The sequence below is a fragment of the Microcaecilia unicolor genome, chromosome 7 (assembly GCF_901765095.1).
Source record: "Microcaecilia unicolor chromosome 7, aMicUni1.1, whole genome shotgun sequence".
In the NCBI taxonomy this organism is placed as follows: Eukaryota; Metazoa; Chordata; class Amphibia; order Gymnophiona; family Siphonopidae; genus Microcaecilia; species Microcaecilia unicolor.
The window spans coordinates 259371970-259391106 of record NC_044037.1 but is presented as its reverse complement, the minus strand read 5'-3'; the positions used below and the strand labels follow the sequence as shown (position 1 = coordinate 259391106).

General features: G+C 42.0%; 1 protein-coding gene across 1 annotated transcript in view; it reads right to left on the bottom strand.

The window, feature by feature from the left end:
* Positions 1-19137, bottom strand: part of GTDC1 (glycosyltransferase like domain containing 1) — a 451648-nt gene that overhangs the window by 8858 nt on the left and 423653 nt on the right.

The window sequence follows — 19137 nt, the reverse complement described above, 5'->3', positions numbered from 1 at the left end:
GGGGAATCCCACTAACTACCTTTCTCCACTGAGAATACTGACCATTTAACCCTACTCTCTGTTTTCTATCTTTTAACCAGTTTTTAATCCACAATAGGACACTACCTCCTATCCCATGACTAGATCTAAAATAGCTCCCCTTTTTGTCATTTCTTGGACTAGTTGCTCCAAGAAGCATCATTTTACCTCCCCAGCTGTCGCATTCTCGAGGGCCTTGGCATCCTGTCAGGTCCTCGAGGCAGGACTGGAGTTCGTGAGCCCTTGGGCCACTGCCGAGGAGCGGCAGGCAAGACCACCTTGGAACTGGATACCCCGAAGAGCAGTACTGGAACTCTGGACTGGAGTAGTACAAGGCAGGCAACTAGAACAGATGAAACAGGAACAGCTTCACCTGCACTTAGCCACCGTTCCTCCGGAGTTGAGCTCCGAAGTGCAGGTGGCCGGCAGGACTTGCAGGATAAGGCAGGAACTGAAGATCCAGAGGACCCACCCTGGGTCTGGGATACACGAGGGAGACAGGGCACGGAACTAGACTAGGACTGAAAGCTGCACATAGCCGCTAAGCCAGAACACAAGACAGACTATGAAGACACGACATACAACAGCTTAGCAGGAGCAAGGACTAGGGCAACGTGCAAGCTAGGCAGAAGGGGAATCAGGGAATACCCACTGGGTAACCCACTAGCTAGGTAGCAGGAGGATACAGGATCAACACCCTGGAAAAACACACTAGCTAGACAGAGACAGGATTCAGGATATACACTCAGGATATACATTAGCTAGGCAGAGCGGGGAACCGGGAAACCCTAGCTAAGCACAAACAGGATTAAGGGTCTTGGGCAGGCAGCAGAGCAAACAGAGTAAACCAGGAATATCAGGCCAAGGGTCGTAGGCGGGCAGCAGAGCAAACAGAGTAAACCAGGAGGAACAGGCCAAGGATCTTGGGCAGGCAGCAAGGCAAACAGAATAAACCAGGAATATCAAGCCAAGGGTCTTTGGGCGGACAACAGAGCAGACAGAGTAAACCAGGAAGAACAGGCCAAGGGTCTTGGGCAGGCAGCAAGGCAAACAGAATAAACCAGGAATATCAGGCCAAGGGTCTGAAGCCACAGCCGTTCCACAACCCGACTCGGGAACTCACAAAGGCTGAGGCTTCCAATGCAGACAGAGAACTAACCTGGACAGAGGCTTCACCCCAAACACAGGGTAAGCCCGGGACAGAGGCTTCACCCCAAACACAGGGCAAGCCTGGAACAGAGGCTTCACCCCAAACACAGGGCAAGCCAGGAACAGAGGCTTCACCCCAAACACAGGGTAAGCCAGGAAGGACCCGCAGTCCACAGACACACAGACACAGAAAGAAGCTGGGCTGGAACCCAGAGAGAGGCTAAGCAGTAGTGCAGCAGACACTTACTAACCTGACCTGGCCTAAGAGCATAACACCATGCAAAGGCCCTGACTGCAAGCACAGCACTTCCTTATGAAGGCTCTCCCTGATGAGTCACCAGCAGCAGGACAGAAGCAGGAAGTACACGGACGCCAAAGAGAGGCTTGACACACATAGGAAGTGAGCCCACTGGAAAGACAAGCAGGAGCCATCTTGGAAGCTGGCACAGAGCTGGTGGCAGTCATCTTAGATGCTGGCTCCCTAGAGAGGCATAGCCCACACAGGTGAGGTCTAGTGAAGCAATCAGCACACCCGGACAGAGACAAGACTAACACAAAGGCAGACAGAAGCCAGCAGAGCTGCTGACCCCCAGAAAGAAGGTAAGGTTGAGGGTGGTCACGGCCACAGACGTGACACCAGCGCTCTCTGATCCAACATTTATCCACATTATTATAATGTTGCCCAATTTGCCAGCTTTCCTAATTTCTGTAAATATTTCTTCATCTGTTTGTTCATTGTCCCAATGTATGGTAGTACAGTCCTACCAGTATACTCTTTCCCTTCACACATGGAATTTCTATCCACAAGGATTCCACACTGCTATCTGTTTAATGTAGAATATTTATTTTGTTTGACTAAATTCCCTCTTAACACATAACGCAATCCCCCCTTCAATTTGATCCACTCTATCATTGCAATATAATTTTTACCCTGATAACAGGTGCTTGTGTATTTGGAAGAGCAGCCTAGCAATTACAGCATCAGGCTGACAACTAGGGAAGCCTGGTTTAAATCTCACTGCTGCTTCTTGTGATTCTAGGTAAGGTCATTAAGGGGCCCTTTTAATAAAGGTGTGCTAACAAATTTAGCGTGCGCTAAATGATAAGACACCCATATGAATATAATGGGCGTCATCGCTTAGTGGATGCTAATTATTAGTGCGCCTTAGAAAAAGACTCTTTAATCCTGCATTGCCTCAAGTACAAAATTGGATTGTAAGCCCTCCTGGGACAGGGAAACACTTACTTTTACTGAATGTAACTCCCTTGAGCTACTACTGATAAAGGTTTGAGCTACATTCAAATAAAATATAAATATGTGAATATATGTTAGTATTCTCAACATTTACTCATGTAATGGAATGTTAATATTCATATCCACTTTATAGAATAAAGTGTGCACTTACATTTACACACCGATTACATGTGCAAATATTTAGAATAATAGCTAAAATTCCACATAAGCGCTGTTCTATAAATATGGGTATATCATGCACAACATGTATTTTACAGTTAGGTGTATATATACACTTACACTTGAGAGCCAAGTTGACTCTACAGCTGAGAGAATGTTCCACTCAGTGTGGAAACTCGGACGCATGAAGCCATTCTTCCTGAGGGAGACATTTCGTGGCTTGATGCAATCGGTGGTGCTGGGCCATGCAGACTACTGCGGTGGGGTCTGCGCGGGATGCGGAGAGCAACTCATGAAGAGGCTTCAGACCACTCAGAGCGCAGCAAACAGGATTATGTTTGGAAGGGCATGATTTGAGGGCACCGAGCCCCTCTGAGAGGGGCTGCACTGGCTGCCAATCGGAGAGCATGTTGCTTTCAGGGGTTGGTGCCCTGGTCCATAAGGTTGTCTACGACGAAGCCCTGGGCTACAAGACAGACCTTGTGGACCTACCAACGAGGGGCGCAACTGGATCATCACGCGCGTACCTAGATCTCCACTGCCCAAGCTGCAGGGGACTCGAATGCAGATCAACTTATGCATCCAGTTTCTCCTACGTGGGCACGCAGCTGTGGAGCACACTGCCAGGGGACGTGAGGGCAATGTACAACCACCTAAACTTCCGGAGATCACTAGAGGCCAACCTGTTCAGGGGGGCATACTCCATTGACCTAACTTAAGTGCTTAAACCCTGCAACACAATGAAACCAAAGCTTGTAATGGACTATGCATAACTCTTCCTCTGTATGATTCCCCAATGTGTCTAGTGGTTAGGGTGGTGGACTTTGGTCCTGGGGAACTGAGGAACTGAGTTCAATTCCCACTTCAGGCACAGGTAGCTCCTTGTGACTCTGGGCAAGTCACTTAACCCTCCATTGCCCCATGTAAGCCACATTGAGCCTGCCATGAGTGTGAAAGCATGGGGTACAAATGTAACAAAATAAATAAATAAACCTTATCTGACCACATCAACTCCATGCATTTCTTTCTCTACTGGAGATGGCGAATGCCTCTATGGTACAATGTAAGCCACATTGAGCCTGCAAATAGGTGGGAAAATGTGGGATACAAATGTAACAAATAATAATAATATAGATAGAGTCTGGGCAGAGTGTGGGCAGGGCTCACACTTATGTGCATAACTTTACTCGGTATCCCCAGGATTTAGGCATGAGCTATATGGCTGGTGTAAGTGCTGGAACCTAAATTAGAGGCGTGCATTTTACCTGCTGTGCTAGTATTTTATAAAGGAACATGGGTGCCTACATATAGGTGCAAAGTTATAGAATTACCCCATAGTAGAGCAAATATCAACCATTATTGCAAATAACATGCACTATTTGTCGCTCTAGGAAATGAAGCAGCTACTGCACAATTTTGAACTCTTTAGTACACTGGCCTCAAAGTCTGTTATTCTAGAAGTTATTTGCAAGGTAAAGTAGTAAATGACAGCAAACAAAGACCAAGCAGCCCATTCAGTCTCCCAAACGAGTGTCTCCTTCTGGTTTCTCTACCACCATGGGAAGAAAAGAACACAAATTCCTACACATGAACCCAAACCAACTTCCCTCTGTATCTCCTAGCAAATTCTTGACCCCTACCACTGCACTAACCCACAGCCTTCCCCACCTCTGCTTTCTGGCCACCCCTGGCCTTATCATCATCCCAGGTCTTACAAGGGTTCTAGATTTCAGAAGATCTTCAACTCGTTCCTCCCTGTGGCTGGAACTTCCCTATAGAACTTCGTTCCCATTACTATTAGAACGGATGACAACTACCTTAGCTTTAGGAAGAACTAAAAACCTTTATGTTCCCAAAATCTATTTAGTGACCCACTGTACCTTTATGACCGTTAGGACTGCTTATTATTTCCTCCTGATTATGTCTATATCTCCTCTCATGTTCTATTGTCCGGTTTCCTCTATGTACTAACAACTATAACCTAATTTTGTAAACCGTGCTGAACCTTGGAAAGGGGACTTTAGCAGTATATAACACCTATTTTGAAATAAACTGAACGGAATGATTTCTACAAATCATCACTAAGGCTAACCTCAATCTTTCACTACCAAGCCCTGCAACTATACTGCCAAAGCTAACTTGCAGATCTGGGTGGTTTACAGACTAAAAACATAAATAAAAAAAGTTGGAAAAAACAATAATTTACTGACAGGAAAGAAATTGTATCAGTCATAGCAATTCAATCATACTTAGACTAGAGGGGACAACATAAGCCAGGGCAGAGCCAGGATGGGAAAAGGGTGGTGAAGACAGGAACAAAAAAGAGGAGGAACAGTGAAATTGACACTTCCGCTTCCTAGTTGACCGGGTAGAACGCTTGTTGAAAAAGCCAAGTTTTCAAAGCTAACTTAAAGTTTTTAAAAGATGGTTCAGAATGTGTGGAAAAAGGGAGAGAATTCCAATAGAAGGGGGCCACAAAAAAGAAGGCATGATGGTGGGTGAATTCAAGTTGGGCAGCTTTGGGGTTAGGGAGAGCCAGAAGGTGGTCATTGATGGAATGGAGTCGAGAAAGGGAGTAGGGAATGTTACAGTTGTGAGGTAGTGGGGAAAGCCAAGTCTATGTGCTTTAAAAGTGAGAGCAAACAGCATGAAAATAATACACTGTTCGACAGGGAGCAAGTGAAAATTTTGAAACAAAGGGAAAACATTATCAAACTTATGTGCGTGACATATGATTTTGATGGCTGTGTTTTGCATTGATTTAAGCTTTTTCGGCACTGAAAGTGCCTTCTTTTGGAGTCTTGGTGGATGTGTCTCACAATCCTTACTGTTTTGTCTTCATGTATCTTAGAAAAGGCTCTACATCGACAGACCCTTTTTGTAAAATACCACTGGAACTGAGCACATCTCTACTCAAATTTATAGATTCTATTTAAAAGAGGGCTTTATGTAAGCTGGTCCAGGCAGCTCTCACCTTCACCATAAATAAATATTTTGTCATGTTTCCTTGTACTTGAAATTTCCTATCATGACCTCTGCTCTTTGAATGTCCTTTTCTATGGAAAATGTAACTTTTTCATATTTTATTGAAGCCAGTCAGATACTTGAATATTTCTATCAATGCCCCATCTCATTTCTCTCCAAAAGGAATTTGTGTACATCTTAAGCCTTTCTTTGGAGGGTATGGATATCAGACATTGTTTCTATTCTCTAAAATGGTCTTTAAAAAGTATGGTCTTCAGAACTGAATAAGTACTGACCTATGAACTATGCAGATACAATATTACCTCCTTTTTCCTACAAACACTTATGCAGCTGAGTATATACAGTTACATTTCCCTGCTGCTTTATTACACTGACCTCTACCTTCAGGTCATTGGAGTGATTATTTACTCTGAAAGGGTTTTTTTTTTTTTGCTTGATAATTTGCAGTTTCTTTCGTAAGAAATTGAAAGGGATTATTTTTCAAGAAACGTTCAGATTATTGTATGATGTATTTTTCTTATTATTAGATCTGATTTTAATATGATTTTTGGCACCTTTCCCACAAAAATGTGAGTGACTATTGGAGTCAGTCTGTCTGTACACATTTGTTTGTGCATGTGCAAACAAGCTGATGAGTACCGAACAGGAAAAAGAAAAGTGACGAGCTGAACTTTAACATGGATGAGTGCAAAGTGATGCTCATAAGGAAAAATAATCCAAACTATAGAAACATGATGCCGGGTTCTGGATAAGAACCCAGTAACTTTGCATTGCTGTGACTTGGAACATGCATCAACAAAAAAAAAAAGGAAATTTACCACGTGAGCTACTAACCTGTGGTACTGAGATACCACAGATTAACGACTTGCACAGTAAATTTCACTTAAGTAAAATAGAATATTTTACCTACCTTAGGGGCTCTTTTACTAAAAGGTTTAAGGCCCTTAACATTTATTTATTTATTGCATTGGTATCCCACATTTCCCCATCTTTTTGCAGGCTCAATGTGGCTTACAATACATCATAAATGGTGGAAATATATTAGGAAATAGACATTTAGTGATACAGAAGAATCTTGGGTAACATGATAATGATAAAACATGATAGTAATATAACAAGCAGATATTATAAGACAGTTCTGAATATATGTGGATGAGTGGTTGCTTAATTAACTCTAACAGGCTACCATAGAATGTGCTAAAGCGTTTTGCAGTAATCTGCATGTTTGCAAGTTATCTATTTTTTTAGAAATACTTTTTAATAAAGGGTGTGACATGGGTGGAGAGTGGGCATTCCCGTGTTATCTAGCTACTGCGTTCTGATTAGCATGTTCTAACTAGATAATACAGCGTTATTGCAGGAGCACCTAGTGCCTTCTAAACAGGAGACGGTGACTGCTGGTGCAGTGAAATAATGACAACAGCACACAACCTGTATTAATATATTTAAAAACCTCGCCCCAGACATCATTGTGGCATAATAATGGGGATGAATGGAACCTCTCTCCCCTGCTTCTGAATGTTGCTGGCTTATGCAGTTCAAGGAAGATTTTATATAGTGTGGTTACCTGGTGTTGAGCCAGGTATTCTGTGAGCGTTTTTGCTTACTGGTTTTGTTTTTTTGTTTATTTGTTATGCAGTCATTGGGGGGTTTGTGCTATGCTAGCTCAGTGTTGTGGTAATTTTCAGGGGTCTGGATACAGAGCTCTGAGCCACTGGGTTCCTGTGTGGTAGCTGCGGTTGTTGTTGAATAATTTGTCTGAAAGTGAGTCTGTGCTGTCAAGTTGTTTTCAGCTGGACCAAAACCTTTTGAATTTGCTCCGGGTTCTATATATCGTGGCCAAATTTCAGCTCACAAATAAATTGACGAATTGAGTTTGGAAACATCAATAATGGAGTGCTAACAGCCAATTCTTGATGTTAACTGGTAGTCTTACAAATTTGCACGTGCATCTCACTCCACACTATTTTATAAAGCATGGCGCCTAACTTCAATCGTGTGAAGGGGGGGCGTGGCCGGGGCATTCTAAAATGTTGTATGCAGATTTATAGAATTCACCCGAAGTGAACCTAAGTTGGGCACTGGCATTTACACCTGCTTTTAGTAGGCACAACTACAGCGCCCAAAAGTTAGGCACTGGAACCGTGCTTTTTGGTGCTGAACTTTTGGCGCCACTTTTTGAATTCCCTCCATTGTGTTTGCAGGGCCCTAGTGCCTGCCCCCTTTCAGGCTGGAGAATAATAATTTGACTTTGTTTGAATGGGGGTAATATTTCTACTTAAAAATGGAAATGTGAGGATTGATGATTTGGGAGTGGTGCGAATTTTGTGAGGTCGGTGTTTTTTTTTTTTGTGTTAGTGCGGTTCTTGTGGAGGTGTTGGGATGGTGGTGACTGGAGTAGGAAGGATTTTGGTAGAGTTAAATTATGGGTCCTAGGCAGTAGGTTCAGTCTGAGTTTGGGGGAAAGAATAGATAGGGGGAGGTTAAACGGTGTCAAAGGCGATTTGGTGTCACAGAGTGTGCTGAGCAGAATTGGACCAAGTGTGGTCAGGTGAATTAGGGGCCAAAAGAAGTAGGTCACGATCAGAAGGGTGCTGTGGGGGATCTTTGTCCAAATCCAATAAGCTGTCTACTAGGTCGACTAATGCTGGATCTGGATCTTGTTCTGGTCAGAAGATAGTGACTGTGGGAAGCAGCAGGGATCAGGTGGATAACCTGGATGCTCTGACCGTCAGCATCCTGAGTGGGGTAATAATGTGGTTTTGGATAGTGTCAAAGGGGAGGACAGAGAGAAGAGAGTGAAGAGCAAGGGTAGGAAGGGTTTGTGCAAGAAGTTAAATGATAAGGGGCCCAATATTCAGATTGTGAGAGTTAGCCCGGCTAACTCCTGCGGTCGGTGCTGAGCCTGGATATTCAATGCTGGCCCATTTCTGGTGACCAGCCATGTCCCACTGAAAATTTGTGGATAGCCGGTTACGGGGCATTTAACCGGCCAGGTGCCAATCCTAAAGCTAAATGCTTTTGAATATTTGCACCAGGTATTTAAATGTTTGGATGCTGAGAAGCTCAAGCACAAGGGTATTGAGAAGGGTCCTATAGGACTGAGGGAATCATCAGATTCATTGGATTCTTCTGAGTCAGGTAAACTAATCAGATGTTGACAGTTGAAAAAGTGCGGTGCCCACTTGAAGAATTTCTGAGTAACTTGAATAAGTTTCCTTTTCAACTACCATGGGCGGTAACGCCTTGCCTTAGCAAGAAAAGAAAAAGATAAGCTCCCTGTAATGGCAGCATGCCCTTGATGACAAATATGTCTTATTTTTGTGCCCCACCTTTGTGTTATGTTGTTTTCTCTTTTTGTATGGTTGTTTAATCCAAGTAAACTTTACAATAAAGAAACTGAACCAACGACAGCAAAACTGACCAAACCTTTCCAGCGGGGATATCGCATCTGAAGTGGTTCAAAAGTTGTAAATTGCAAAAGGCGATTGAAAGTAAGCTACAAACATGAGGCTTGAAAAACAATTGCTAATCAAATCTGACCTCCAGATTCTGCATCACAATGATCTCAGAAGGGACTCTGTGCCACATCACATTGCTACTGGGCTTATGATGGTGAAGGGGAAGGAGTTAAAGAGGGAAGAAAAAGCCTGTTAGTGTCTGAACAACCAGTGATGCTGAAATAGAAGGCAGCCTTTTGCAACTATTAAAATCAGACAATGGAAGCTAATTGTAAGCTGGCAGTATTTGGGACTGTATCAAGTCCGAATTACAGCTGGAACATAAACATAATGGAAGACCAAGAGGGAAAAATAGGAGAAAAAAATTTCCTAGATCTAATTCCTTCAGCTTTTACACTCTGCCACACAGTGAAATATCACTCTGTGCTCTTCCTCCCACTATTCATGGCACTAAAAATGTGATACATTCATTGATTCTGCTGATATGGGACATTCTATCGCTGGAAACTTCAGGATATAACTGAAGCATTCAAGCTGTCTAAAGGACATCATCTGCCAGAGGTTTTATTTTAAAAGTAATGTTTCAATCTGTTATTTTAAAGGAAAAGATTTGGAAATAGCAGACGTGAGGTAAAAGGAACTAGGAATCATGCAAACAAAATGAGTGAAACAGTAAATTAATTTTTATAAATCTATGATTATTGGTAATATAATAGCTATCAATTTTAAAATTAATTCTGCATATTATTATGGAAAGTGTAGTAACTTTCAGAAAACAGTTAAAATTTAATGTCATGGCTACAAAGAAACAAAGACAAGTTGGACAGCAAACAGTTATATCCCAACGATGTGTATTCATTTGTATGCATATCTTTTGTTAGCATGCCTTTAAAATTATAATGGATGAAAATTCATTTGAATGCACATCAACTTAAGTTCAAATTCTTTACTTTTTTGATATACCGTTTATCAAAATATTTGTCTAAGTTGTTTACACTGTATTAAAAATGATAGCCAATAGCCAATAGAAATGAAAGTTATAAAACTGTAAGGAGAGAAGAGATAGTCTGAGTTTGTCCAATATATAGACTGAGCTCCTGAATGCAAGCATCAGCAGCTGCACTATCCATAAATCTACTGTGAATTCATAATAAATATTAGGAGACGTATATCCTCTAATTCTAGAAAGGTAGGGGACTAAAGGATAGTTTATTGTCTACTGTCACACACAGAATCTGTCATCATGATATTTGTATTACAATTTTCATTTGTGTGCATGCGCTTTAGTAAAATTATTCCCTTTTTTGACTTCTCTTATCAACTGTCACCATACTTTCAAGCTCATGGAAATCCTCACTTTATCCCTCAATTTGTTACTTCCTTTCAAGATGGCAGCAATGTCAACAAATCAGTAATCAGCATTTTCTCTGTTTCCTGATTAGTACTGCAAAGAAAAGGAGCAGATGATCAAAAGTAGACAGAGCTGCCACCCCCTCCCTTGATCATCATTCACCCTCTGATAAAAGAACCCACCTGCTCAAGTAAGCTTCCTCTCCGATCAACCTGACTTTGACCAAGGGGGCAGGGGGGGACAACACAGAGGTCCCTATAAGATGTGGTGTGCGAGCATCAGGCAAGGGCTTTGAGGCCTGATGTTCGAAGGCTGCTGGTAGTCAGTTCACCTTTCCACACCTTGGTAACATCTTCATAAACAGCTCAACCTCCTTTCATTTGAACAATCATTCTACATGATTGTGGATGGAGAAACAGTATGGTTGTTTTCATTTTGTATTAAGTTCACTTGTACATTCCTACCTATGCTCTTTTTCTTAAAATAACTACATTGTACGTATAAGCTTAATCACTTGAGATTATGATCAGACCTTATGGAAAGACATTTTTAAGGTTGCAGAAGGCGGCTAAAAGCTTTTATTTTTACTATGCACTTTAACCATCTGATGGGATTTTGATTGAAATACCAGGTCAGGATTTTATGGTTATTTTTATGTTGCGTGTTAAATTTTGTTTTGTATAAAGTTTTATTCTGCGTGCATGTGAGCTCTTATTTTTGCATTGACATATGCATACTGTTATTATGTTCGGTGTGTTTTACCATTGTTCTCCACATTGATCAATTGGGGTGGGGGGTGAATTATCAAACTATGTTAGGGCCATAACCTGCATTATTTGCCCCTTAATTCGACTTGAAGGGCACTAATGCAAGCTGTCTCGCCCTAAGGCAGCGTCACTTAAATCAATATGGGCTATGTGGCATGTACAAGTGGTGCCATTTTGAGAGAGAGTGACAGAAAGACAGGAACAACTGGGGATTGGCTTCTGTCCAGGAACCCTCTAGACCACTAGGGAATCAAGGTATGGCCACAGGGGTGGGGGATCATTTGTTGAGTGGAGGGTTTGTGCAGAAGAGAGGTCTTATTTGGGGAGAGCTCTACTTTAGGGAGGGCTATTCTTTGGGGGGGTGTCTTGTTTGGGGGGGGGGCATTCTTTGAGGAGGGCTGGCATTCTTGTTTGTGGGGTGGCTTTCAAGCAGTGTTATTCATTTATTATGGTAGTCAGCAACCTACAGGACTGTTATGCCACTGGTTGTGACTCTGGTGGTAAATCAAGACCCAGTAAAAGCTCTCTTTTTATCGCTTCAGTGACTGGATCTCCAGAATAGAGGCTACCTAAATTTCGGTTTAAGCCTGACCTAAATCCGTGTTCAGGTCTTAGCTGAAAATGCATGTGAATTTTTGGCTGAAAACAAAATTTTCTCTCTCCCCCCCCCCCACCCCGCGATCACTCTTCTCATTCCGCCTGACCATCCATAGGCTTCATAGGGGTCCTTTTACAAAGCTGCGGTAAAAAGGGCACTTTTTACTGAAGCGGGTAAAAATGGCTGAAAATAGCCATGGCCATACGGTAAGATTACTCTTACCATGTGGCCATGCGAAAGGGAGCAATCACTGCCACCCACTGAGGTGGCAGTAAGAGCTCCTGCGCTAACCTGGCGATAACCGGGTAGCATGTGGCACTGCCCGATTACCACTGGGTTAGCATCAGGCTAAAAAATAGCCAATTTTACCTAGTGCTGGAAATGGCATGCACTGAGGTTGGAACTACTACTACTGGTGCCCACGTTGGGTCAGTGGTAGCTCCAGATTAGCGTGCGGTAAGCCGCATTGAGCTTACTGCCACTTTGTAAAAAGGCTCCTTAGGAAGTCTTGGTGGTCTAGTGGCCTCTTTGGGGGCAGGAATGAACCCCACTCATTCCCGCCCTGTGTTGCTGTTTCATCACAATGATTGCTAAGACTTCTTGCGGCAGTCTTCTAAGGTGCAGGCAGGAGAATCACTCTTGCCATGTTGAGTCCAATTGCAAAATGGCTGCCGGAACCTCCTGCAGCAGTCTCAGCATCCATTGTGACAGAGAAGTGGCATACGACAGGAATGAGTAGGATTTGTTGCTGCCCCCAAAGAGGCCACGAGACCACCAGGCATTCCTACTGTAGGCCCAGAGAAGGCCTATGGGTGGTCAGGTGGAATAAGGGGATGGAAGAGTGATCGTGGGGGGAGGAGGGGGGGACATGGCCATAGGGGCTTTATTGGTCAGGTGTTGAGGCGGGAAGCTTTGTTTTCAATTTCTACTGAAACTGAGGATCCAGTTTCGGTCACAGATTTGGTTTTGATAGAAACTGAAGATCCTGGGTTCAGTTGGAATCTACCACAAAATATAAGTATTATTAACTAATAAAAGGGCCCTTTTACTAAGGTGTGGTAAGCACTAACATGTGTTTACTGCAGGTTAAAATGCACTACTGTGGGACACGCTCAGGCATCCTGTGGTAGTTTTTGCATCTGCGCATGCTACCCACACACTAAAAATTAAAATGTGTTTAGCGCTGGGGGTGTGTTTGGGGGTGGAGAGTGGGCACGGCTATACTAATCGGTTAGCCTTACGCTAACTGATTAGCGCAGGATTAATGTGTGAGCCCTTACTGCCTACAAAACAGGTGGTGGTAGGGGCTCATGCGGTAATGGGAACATTAGTTCATAGCCATTATTGCAGAAATAGGAAATGTGGCAATATACCGGCAGCGCTAAAGTGGCCTTATCACATGGGAAAGACTTGCGCTGGGAATAGCACAGGTCACATTTTATTGCTGCTTAGTAAAAGGGCCCCCAAATTTTTAAATTTGTTTTGACTTATGGTCTTTGGTCTCAATAAAGAACTGTGTATGTTCACTAATCTTCAAGCTTTATATGACATCAAGCTTATGTTTTAATACTTCCTGCACACCCAGACTCTATTTCCTATCACAGTGTATAAGTATTAAAGGGGTCTGTCACAAAATGCCTAGCCACCCATACGGGGTTACCCCGCGGCCACTTAGAGGGTCTATCCCCAGCACACCTCAGGTCCACCTGCACCTGCTGCTCGTGCTCTACACTAACACCCTCCTTCTACTGACTGGGTCACAACCGCCTCTGGGCAAGTTTCCCGCTCTCAAATTATCCCCGGTAATTTCTAGGTTACTGGAGCCACACTCCCAGTGATTCCCACAATTCCCAGAAAGCAATCACAGGCCCAACATACAAACCACCAGGATTCTTTATCAGTCTAGACAGGCAGAACGAACAAACACATGTGTTTATTCTCAGAACTTGGAACAGTGGACAAAAAAAAAAGTGCAATTAGCAAACAGTAACAAGTAACTGAAAAATGGATCAATTAGAAAACTAACTAAACATTTGCATACTTCCTAGAAAGTACCTGGGGAGGTCAGGGCATATATAGCTGTTCACCAGTTCTGAAATATAACTGTTTATTACAGGATTTCGGCAAAGATCTCTCTCTCTCTCTCTTCTCCCGGGCTGAAACTGAACTTTCAAAACCAGTAAACTCTAAATGAGATGTGCTACTGCGCCAATCAGAGCCCAGTCAACAAGATTTCAAATATATACTGCTTCTTGCTTCCTGTTTGTATCAAACTAAAGAAAAAACACTCAAGGCCCCTTTTACCAAACTGGGGCAAAAGGGGGCCTGCGCTGGTGTCAATGCATGTTTTTCACACATGCTGAGGTCCCCTTTTACAGCAGCAGGTAAAAGGGAAGTCTATCTTTCCTGCAGGAAATGGCCATTTCGGGGGGGGGGGGGGGGAGAACCCTTATCACCACCCACTGAGGTGGCAGTAAGGGCTCCCGCGCTAACCCAGCAGTAGCTAAGCAGTGTGTGGCACTGCCCAATTATTGCTGGATTTTTGTAGCACTGGATATAACGGCGTACTAGGGATGGGAAGTACCGCCAGGCTGCTGCAGTAGCCTGGCAGTCCTTTCTGTTTAGCGATCAGTAAGTACGCGTTGAGCTTACCGCCACTTAGTAAAAAGGGCCCTCAGTTCTCTGCAACAGCTTTATAGCAAAGAAACACCACCTGTTGGCCAAATAGATGAAATACACTTCAGGACATAATTAAAACAAGAAGATATCTAATACATTTTACAGGATTAAAACATTCTGTGCCCCTTTTACTAAGCGGCAGTAAGTCCAAAGCAGGCTTTTCGCTCGCTAAACAGGAAGTACAGCCGCGCTACTGCAGCAGCCTGGCAGTACTTCTCATCCTTAGGGAGCCGTCATATCTGGTGCTACAAAAATATATTTATTTTTGTAGGGTTGGAGCGTGCCCGGCGGTAATCAGGCTCCCCCACGAAATGGCCATGCGGCAAGTGCTTTACTTGCCATACAGCCATTTCCTGCAGGAAAGAGAGACTCTCTTTTTACCTGCTGTGGTAAAAAAGGGCCACGGCGCGCATGAAAAACACGTGCCGACGCTAGTGTAGCCCCCTTTTGCCGCAGCTTGGTAAAAGGGGCCCACTGTTTCTTCACAGGGTCCTTTTACTAATTTGTGATTTAAAGTAGCATTATTGTGCCCTTATGTAGGATTTTCCTGCGTGCTAATGCCATTTTTACTGCAGCAATAAAATGGCCTATTTTCCTTTTTTGCACTAATGGTCATGCGCCAATGTCACTATTAGTGCATAACCGTTAAAAAAATGTAGGGCCCTGATTACAAAAGTATGTTAGTGTGCTAACCATGTAGACACCCATAGGAATATTATGGGCACCTACACGGTTAGCACGTGCTAATTTTTAGCATGTGCTAAAAACGCTAGCGTAGGAATATTATGGGCACCTACACGGTTAGCACGTGCTAATTTTTAGCATGTGCTAAAAACGCTAGCGTGCCTTTGTAAACAGGGCCCTTACAGTGTTAGCGCTTACCAACACCTATTTTGTAGGCAGTAAGGAGTCACACAGTAATCCTGCACTAATTAGATAGCATGCGGTAGTACATCTGCGCTATCTGATTAATGTAAAAACACCCACTCTCCGTCCTCTGACATGCCCTCTCTGTGCAAAAATAAAAAATATTTTTTAGCATGCAGGTAGCATATGCAGATTAGGAACTTACCACAGGATGCCTAAGCAAGTCTCACTGTGAGTCATTTTAAGAGCCTGGTAAGCACACGGTATTGCTTAATGCAGCTTAGTAAAAGGACCCCCCCCCCCCAAAACAAGAAAGCATAGGGGCCCTTTTACTAAGCCGCAGTAAAAAGTGGCCTTGCGGAAGTGTGGGCGTGTGTATTAGGCGTGCCAAGCCAGTTTTTACCGCGTCTGCAAAAAAGGTATTTTTTAATGTGGCAGGAAAAGGGAATGCGGTAAAACTGAAACCAGGATGCGTCTAAAACCGGCCTGAGCCCTTAACGCCACCCAATGATCTAGTGGTAAGGGCTCACGCCATACACGCGCAGTGACTGTTTGGCGTGCGCCAACTGCCGATTACCGCCGGAATCGGTGAACATGGGAGGAAATAAATAAACAATTCATCTAGATGTTATGGGCGTGCGCCAAATCTATTACCACCAGGGTGTGCGCTGGCCTGGTAGTAGTCTCATTTGGGTGCGCGCTGCATGGGCATACAGCCTACCGTGGCTTGGTAAAAGGGCCCCATAATTTCAAAAAGCTGTATATTCTTTTGCATTCCAATGATTATTAATTACAAGTTTGATGACTCATAATGAGCAATAAAAAGGAAATATAAAACAGGTATGTAAATCAATAAAGTGATTTATTATAGTACAGTGCAGTCTCAATTATCCAACTTTCACTAATCTGACCATCTGGCATATCGGACAGACCCCCCTCCCCCCCAGTGATGTCACTGCATTGCCGTTAAGAAGTGTGCAGGTTCTCTTCCTGTTTTCCAGCTTCAAATACTGTTGGTTAGTGTTAATAAACAATACTGCATTTTAAATACAGATACCCTATGCCTGATCTGTATGCATAAAGTATGATTTCTGTGCATTTTTAACGGATTACCATTGTTTCCCATAATTATCTGTCTTTTCACTTATTCAACAATGGCTTGGTCTCATTTACGTCGGATAATCGAGACTGTACTATACTACATGCTTCAAAATAATCAAGCAGAGGCATACCATGAAACGGAAGAAAATCGAGGAATAATCTTGTACCTTAATAAGAAAGTATTAGAACTCATCAATGTTAGAGTTGATTTTAAAAATGGTATTAAATTATATTGCAAGAAACGATAAAGTAATTAGTGGTATGTTATATTTAGGACTTCTATTCTTAAGTGTTTATGTGTTGTAAAATTAGGTGCTTATTTTCTGGCCCATTAGAGGTTCTTTCAGAGCACACAAAAAAAAAAAATCAATATTTATTCGTGGTTTCATGCCACTGGCACTGCTACTGGGTGCCTTTTCCAGTGGAATCAAATACATATGTGTTTAGGAAGGGTCAATACAGAAAAGGCAAAAAATCTGAACAGAGATAAAAGACAAGCCAGGAGAAGGGTACAAGAATATTAGGGAAAGCGAGTTTTTCCCTGGTCTTTGCCTGTAAACACCTATTTTCATTTAATTAAAATTTTTGCACCAGGGATGTTTTTATCAGTATTTATCAGTTGAAACCAAAAATCAGAAGACTTAGCTATACTGCTCCTATGTGTGTTGATATATTAGAACACTTTAATATTAGAATAATGGTATGAATGAGGATTATATTCCTTGAAAAATAATTGCTGATGGCACAGCAGGTTTGTCAGGAATATGAATATTTTTTTCCGATTATTTTTTTTTCCTGGTAAAGATAATATTTACTGAAAATCTATTAACTTGAAATATACATTTTCTTATTAAACACTGATGTTTTTGCCTCATTAAAATAAAGATATAGGGGTCCTTTTACAAAGGCATGCTAGTGTTTTTGCGCACGCTAAAAATAAGCACGCATTAAACGCTAGTGATGCCCATATATTCCTATGGGCATCTTTAGCGTGCACTAAAAACGCTTCTGCACCTTTGTAAAAGGACCCCCCCTGTTCTTATTGTTTTATATTATAGTCTTATGATCTGTTTTACATGAAACAATGTTAGTTATAGGATGGCTGTATAGTGCTAGCACAATACTGTATTTATGTTTTATGCATTGCACTCCATTGTTCGCTTTCGCAGGAAGGAAAAAAAAAGAAGTACAATCAAACAAACAAACCTCTGACTTTACATTTGCTTTAAACTTGATATTCCTTCAACCTGGTGCTAAATCATTTCTGTATTTTTTTTTAGTCCTGAGAATTATTGTATTAGACTCTGATATATTTTCATATAGGTTTTTGCTACACAGACGCAATTGCAAATACCTTTAAAAAAAAGGACTTGTTGCTATACCCACTGCTAATGCTTTAAAATGACTAAATATCTGGGGTTTAACTACTCACACTGTGATCAACTGATACATTTCTTGCTGGTACGGCTGCTCCTATAAATAATTCACCAAGGGGTACGTTTTCAAAATGAGGCACTGGAGGCAAATGAAGCATTTGCTTACAGGGTCTGTGCACACATCTCCACATGCCACTATTTTTTTTTTAAATGTAACTATTAATATCAATATTTGTTTTGTGGCTACTTCGGCATACTTGTATTCCCTTTCTTCAGCAGGAAAGGACCATCCCTCTGCACGGCGAAGGCATGTTTTGAAACAAAGCTAACTACTGCACTCGAAGAAATTACTGTAGGAAAAGTGAAGGTAAATGCTACGGACTGTTTTTTTTTCACTTTGCAGTCTCAGTGTCTAGCAGCAAAACCGTGCAATCGTACCGACTCAAGAAGTACTGCAGAACGCTGGAAGTGTTCTGTCAGCATTTTAAACTATTACGAGCTACCTTCTGAACCATTGCCAAGTTAATAGACAATGAAAGATAATGAGCTTGAAATTGGGTGTTAAATTGCATTTTTGGTTCTTTCCCTTTTTTTTTTCTGGAAGTTTAACTGTTTCCTGTAGAAGCAATGTCATCTTTTTTTTTTTCTTGAATTGAAATACACATCTGCGCTTTTACTCAAAGAAGGCACCTCGCTTTAAAATTGAATGTAGTGCGTGTACGGAGCACTGGAAGAGAAAAGGGCTATTTAAAAAATACTGCTGGTTTGTAAGAGGGCATTATTAATAAGATGTCATGGATATATGTGCACATAGCTTTCAAAATGGAAAATGTTTATTTACTTTTGGTATAAAAAATGCATCATCAACAACACAGACGAGACTACTGAGAAAATTATGGATACACTGATGGGTGATTTCATAATTTAGAAATTTTCATTAGGTTTAAAATTTAAGGCTCACTGTCAATTTCTTGACCAGAGGCCAATAATGTATTCAGCCACCTTGTGGTTCATGTTTTTCAATAGAAAGAGAATCTCAGCAATGCTGCCCTATGAAAAATGTTGCACGTTAATTTGCCCTTCATTCAAAAGTAGAATGTAAGAAGTTAAAAAGCTTCACCATGAGCTATGAAACATTTCTAAAGGGGGGTAAAAAAAAAACACTTAACTGAAGATATTAGCCTGAATTTCTTGAGAATGCATAAATTATGACAGCAAAGTAGGTTTATCCTCATTAGTATAATTGTAGAATTTTTCTCTTGCTTTCATTTGAATAACTAACGAGCTGCATTAATCCAGGTCTACTTCGACAAGCCTCTTGGGTCTCAATGTAAAGGACCCTCATTTTAGAAAACAATCAGTTAAAAAAAA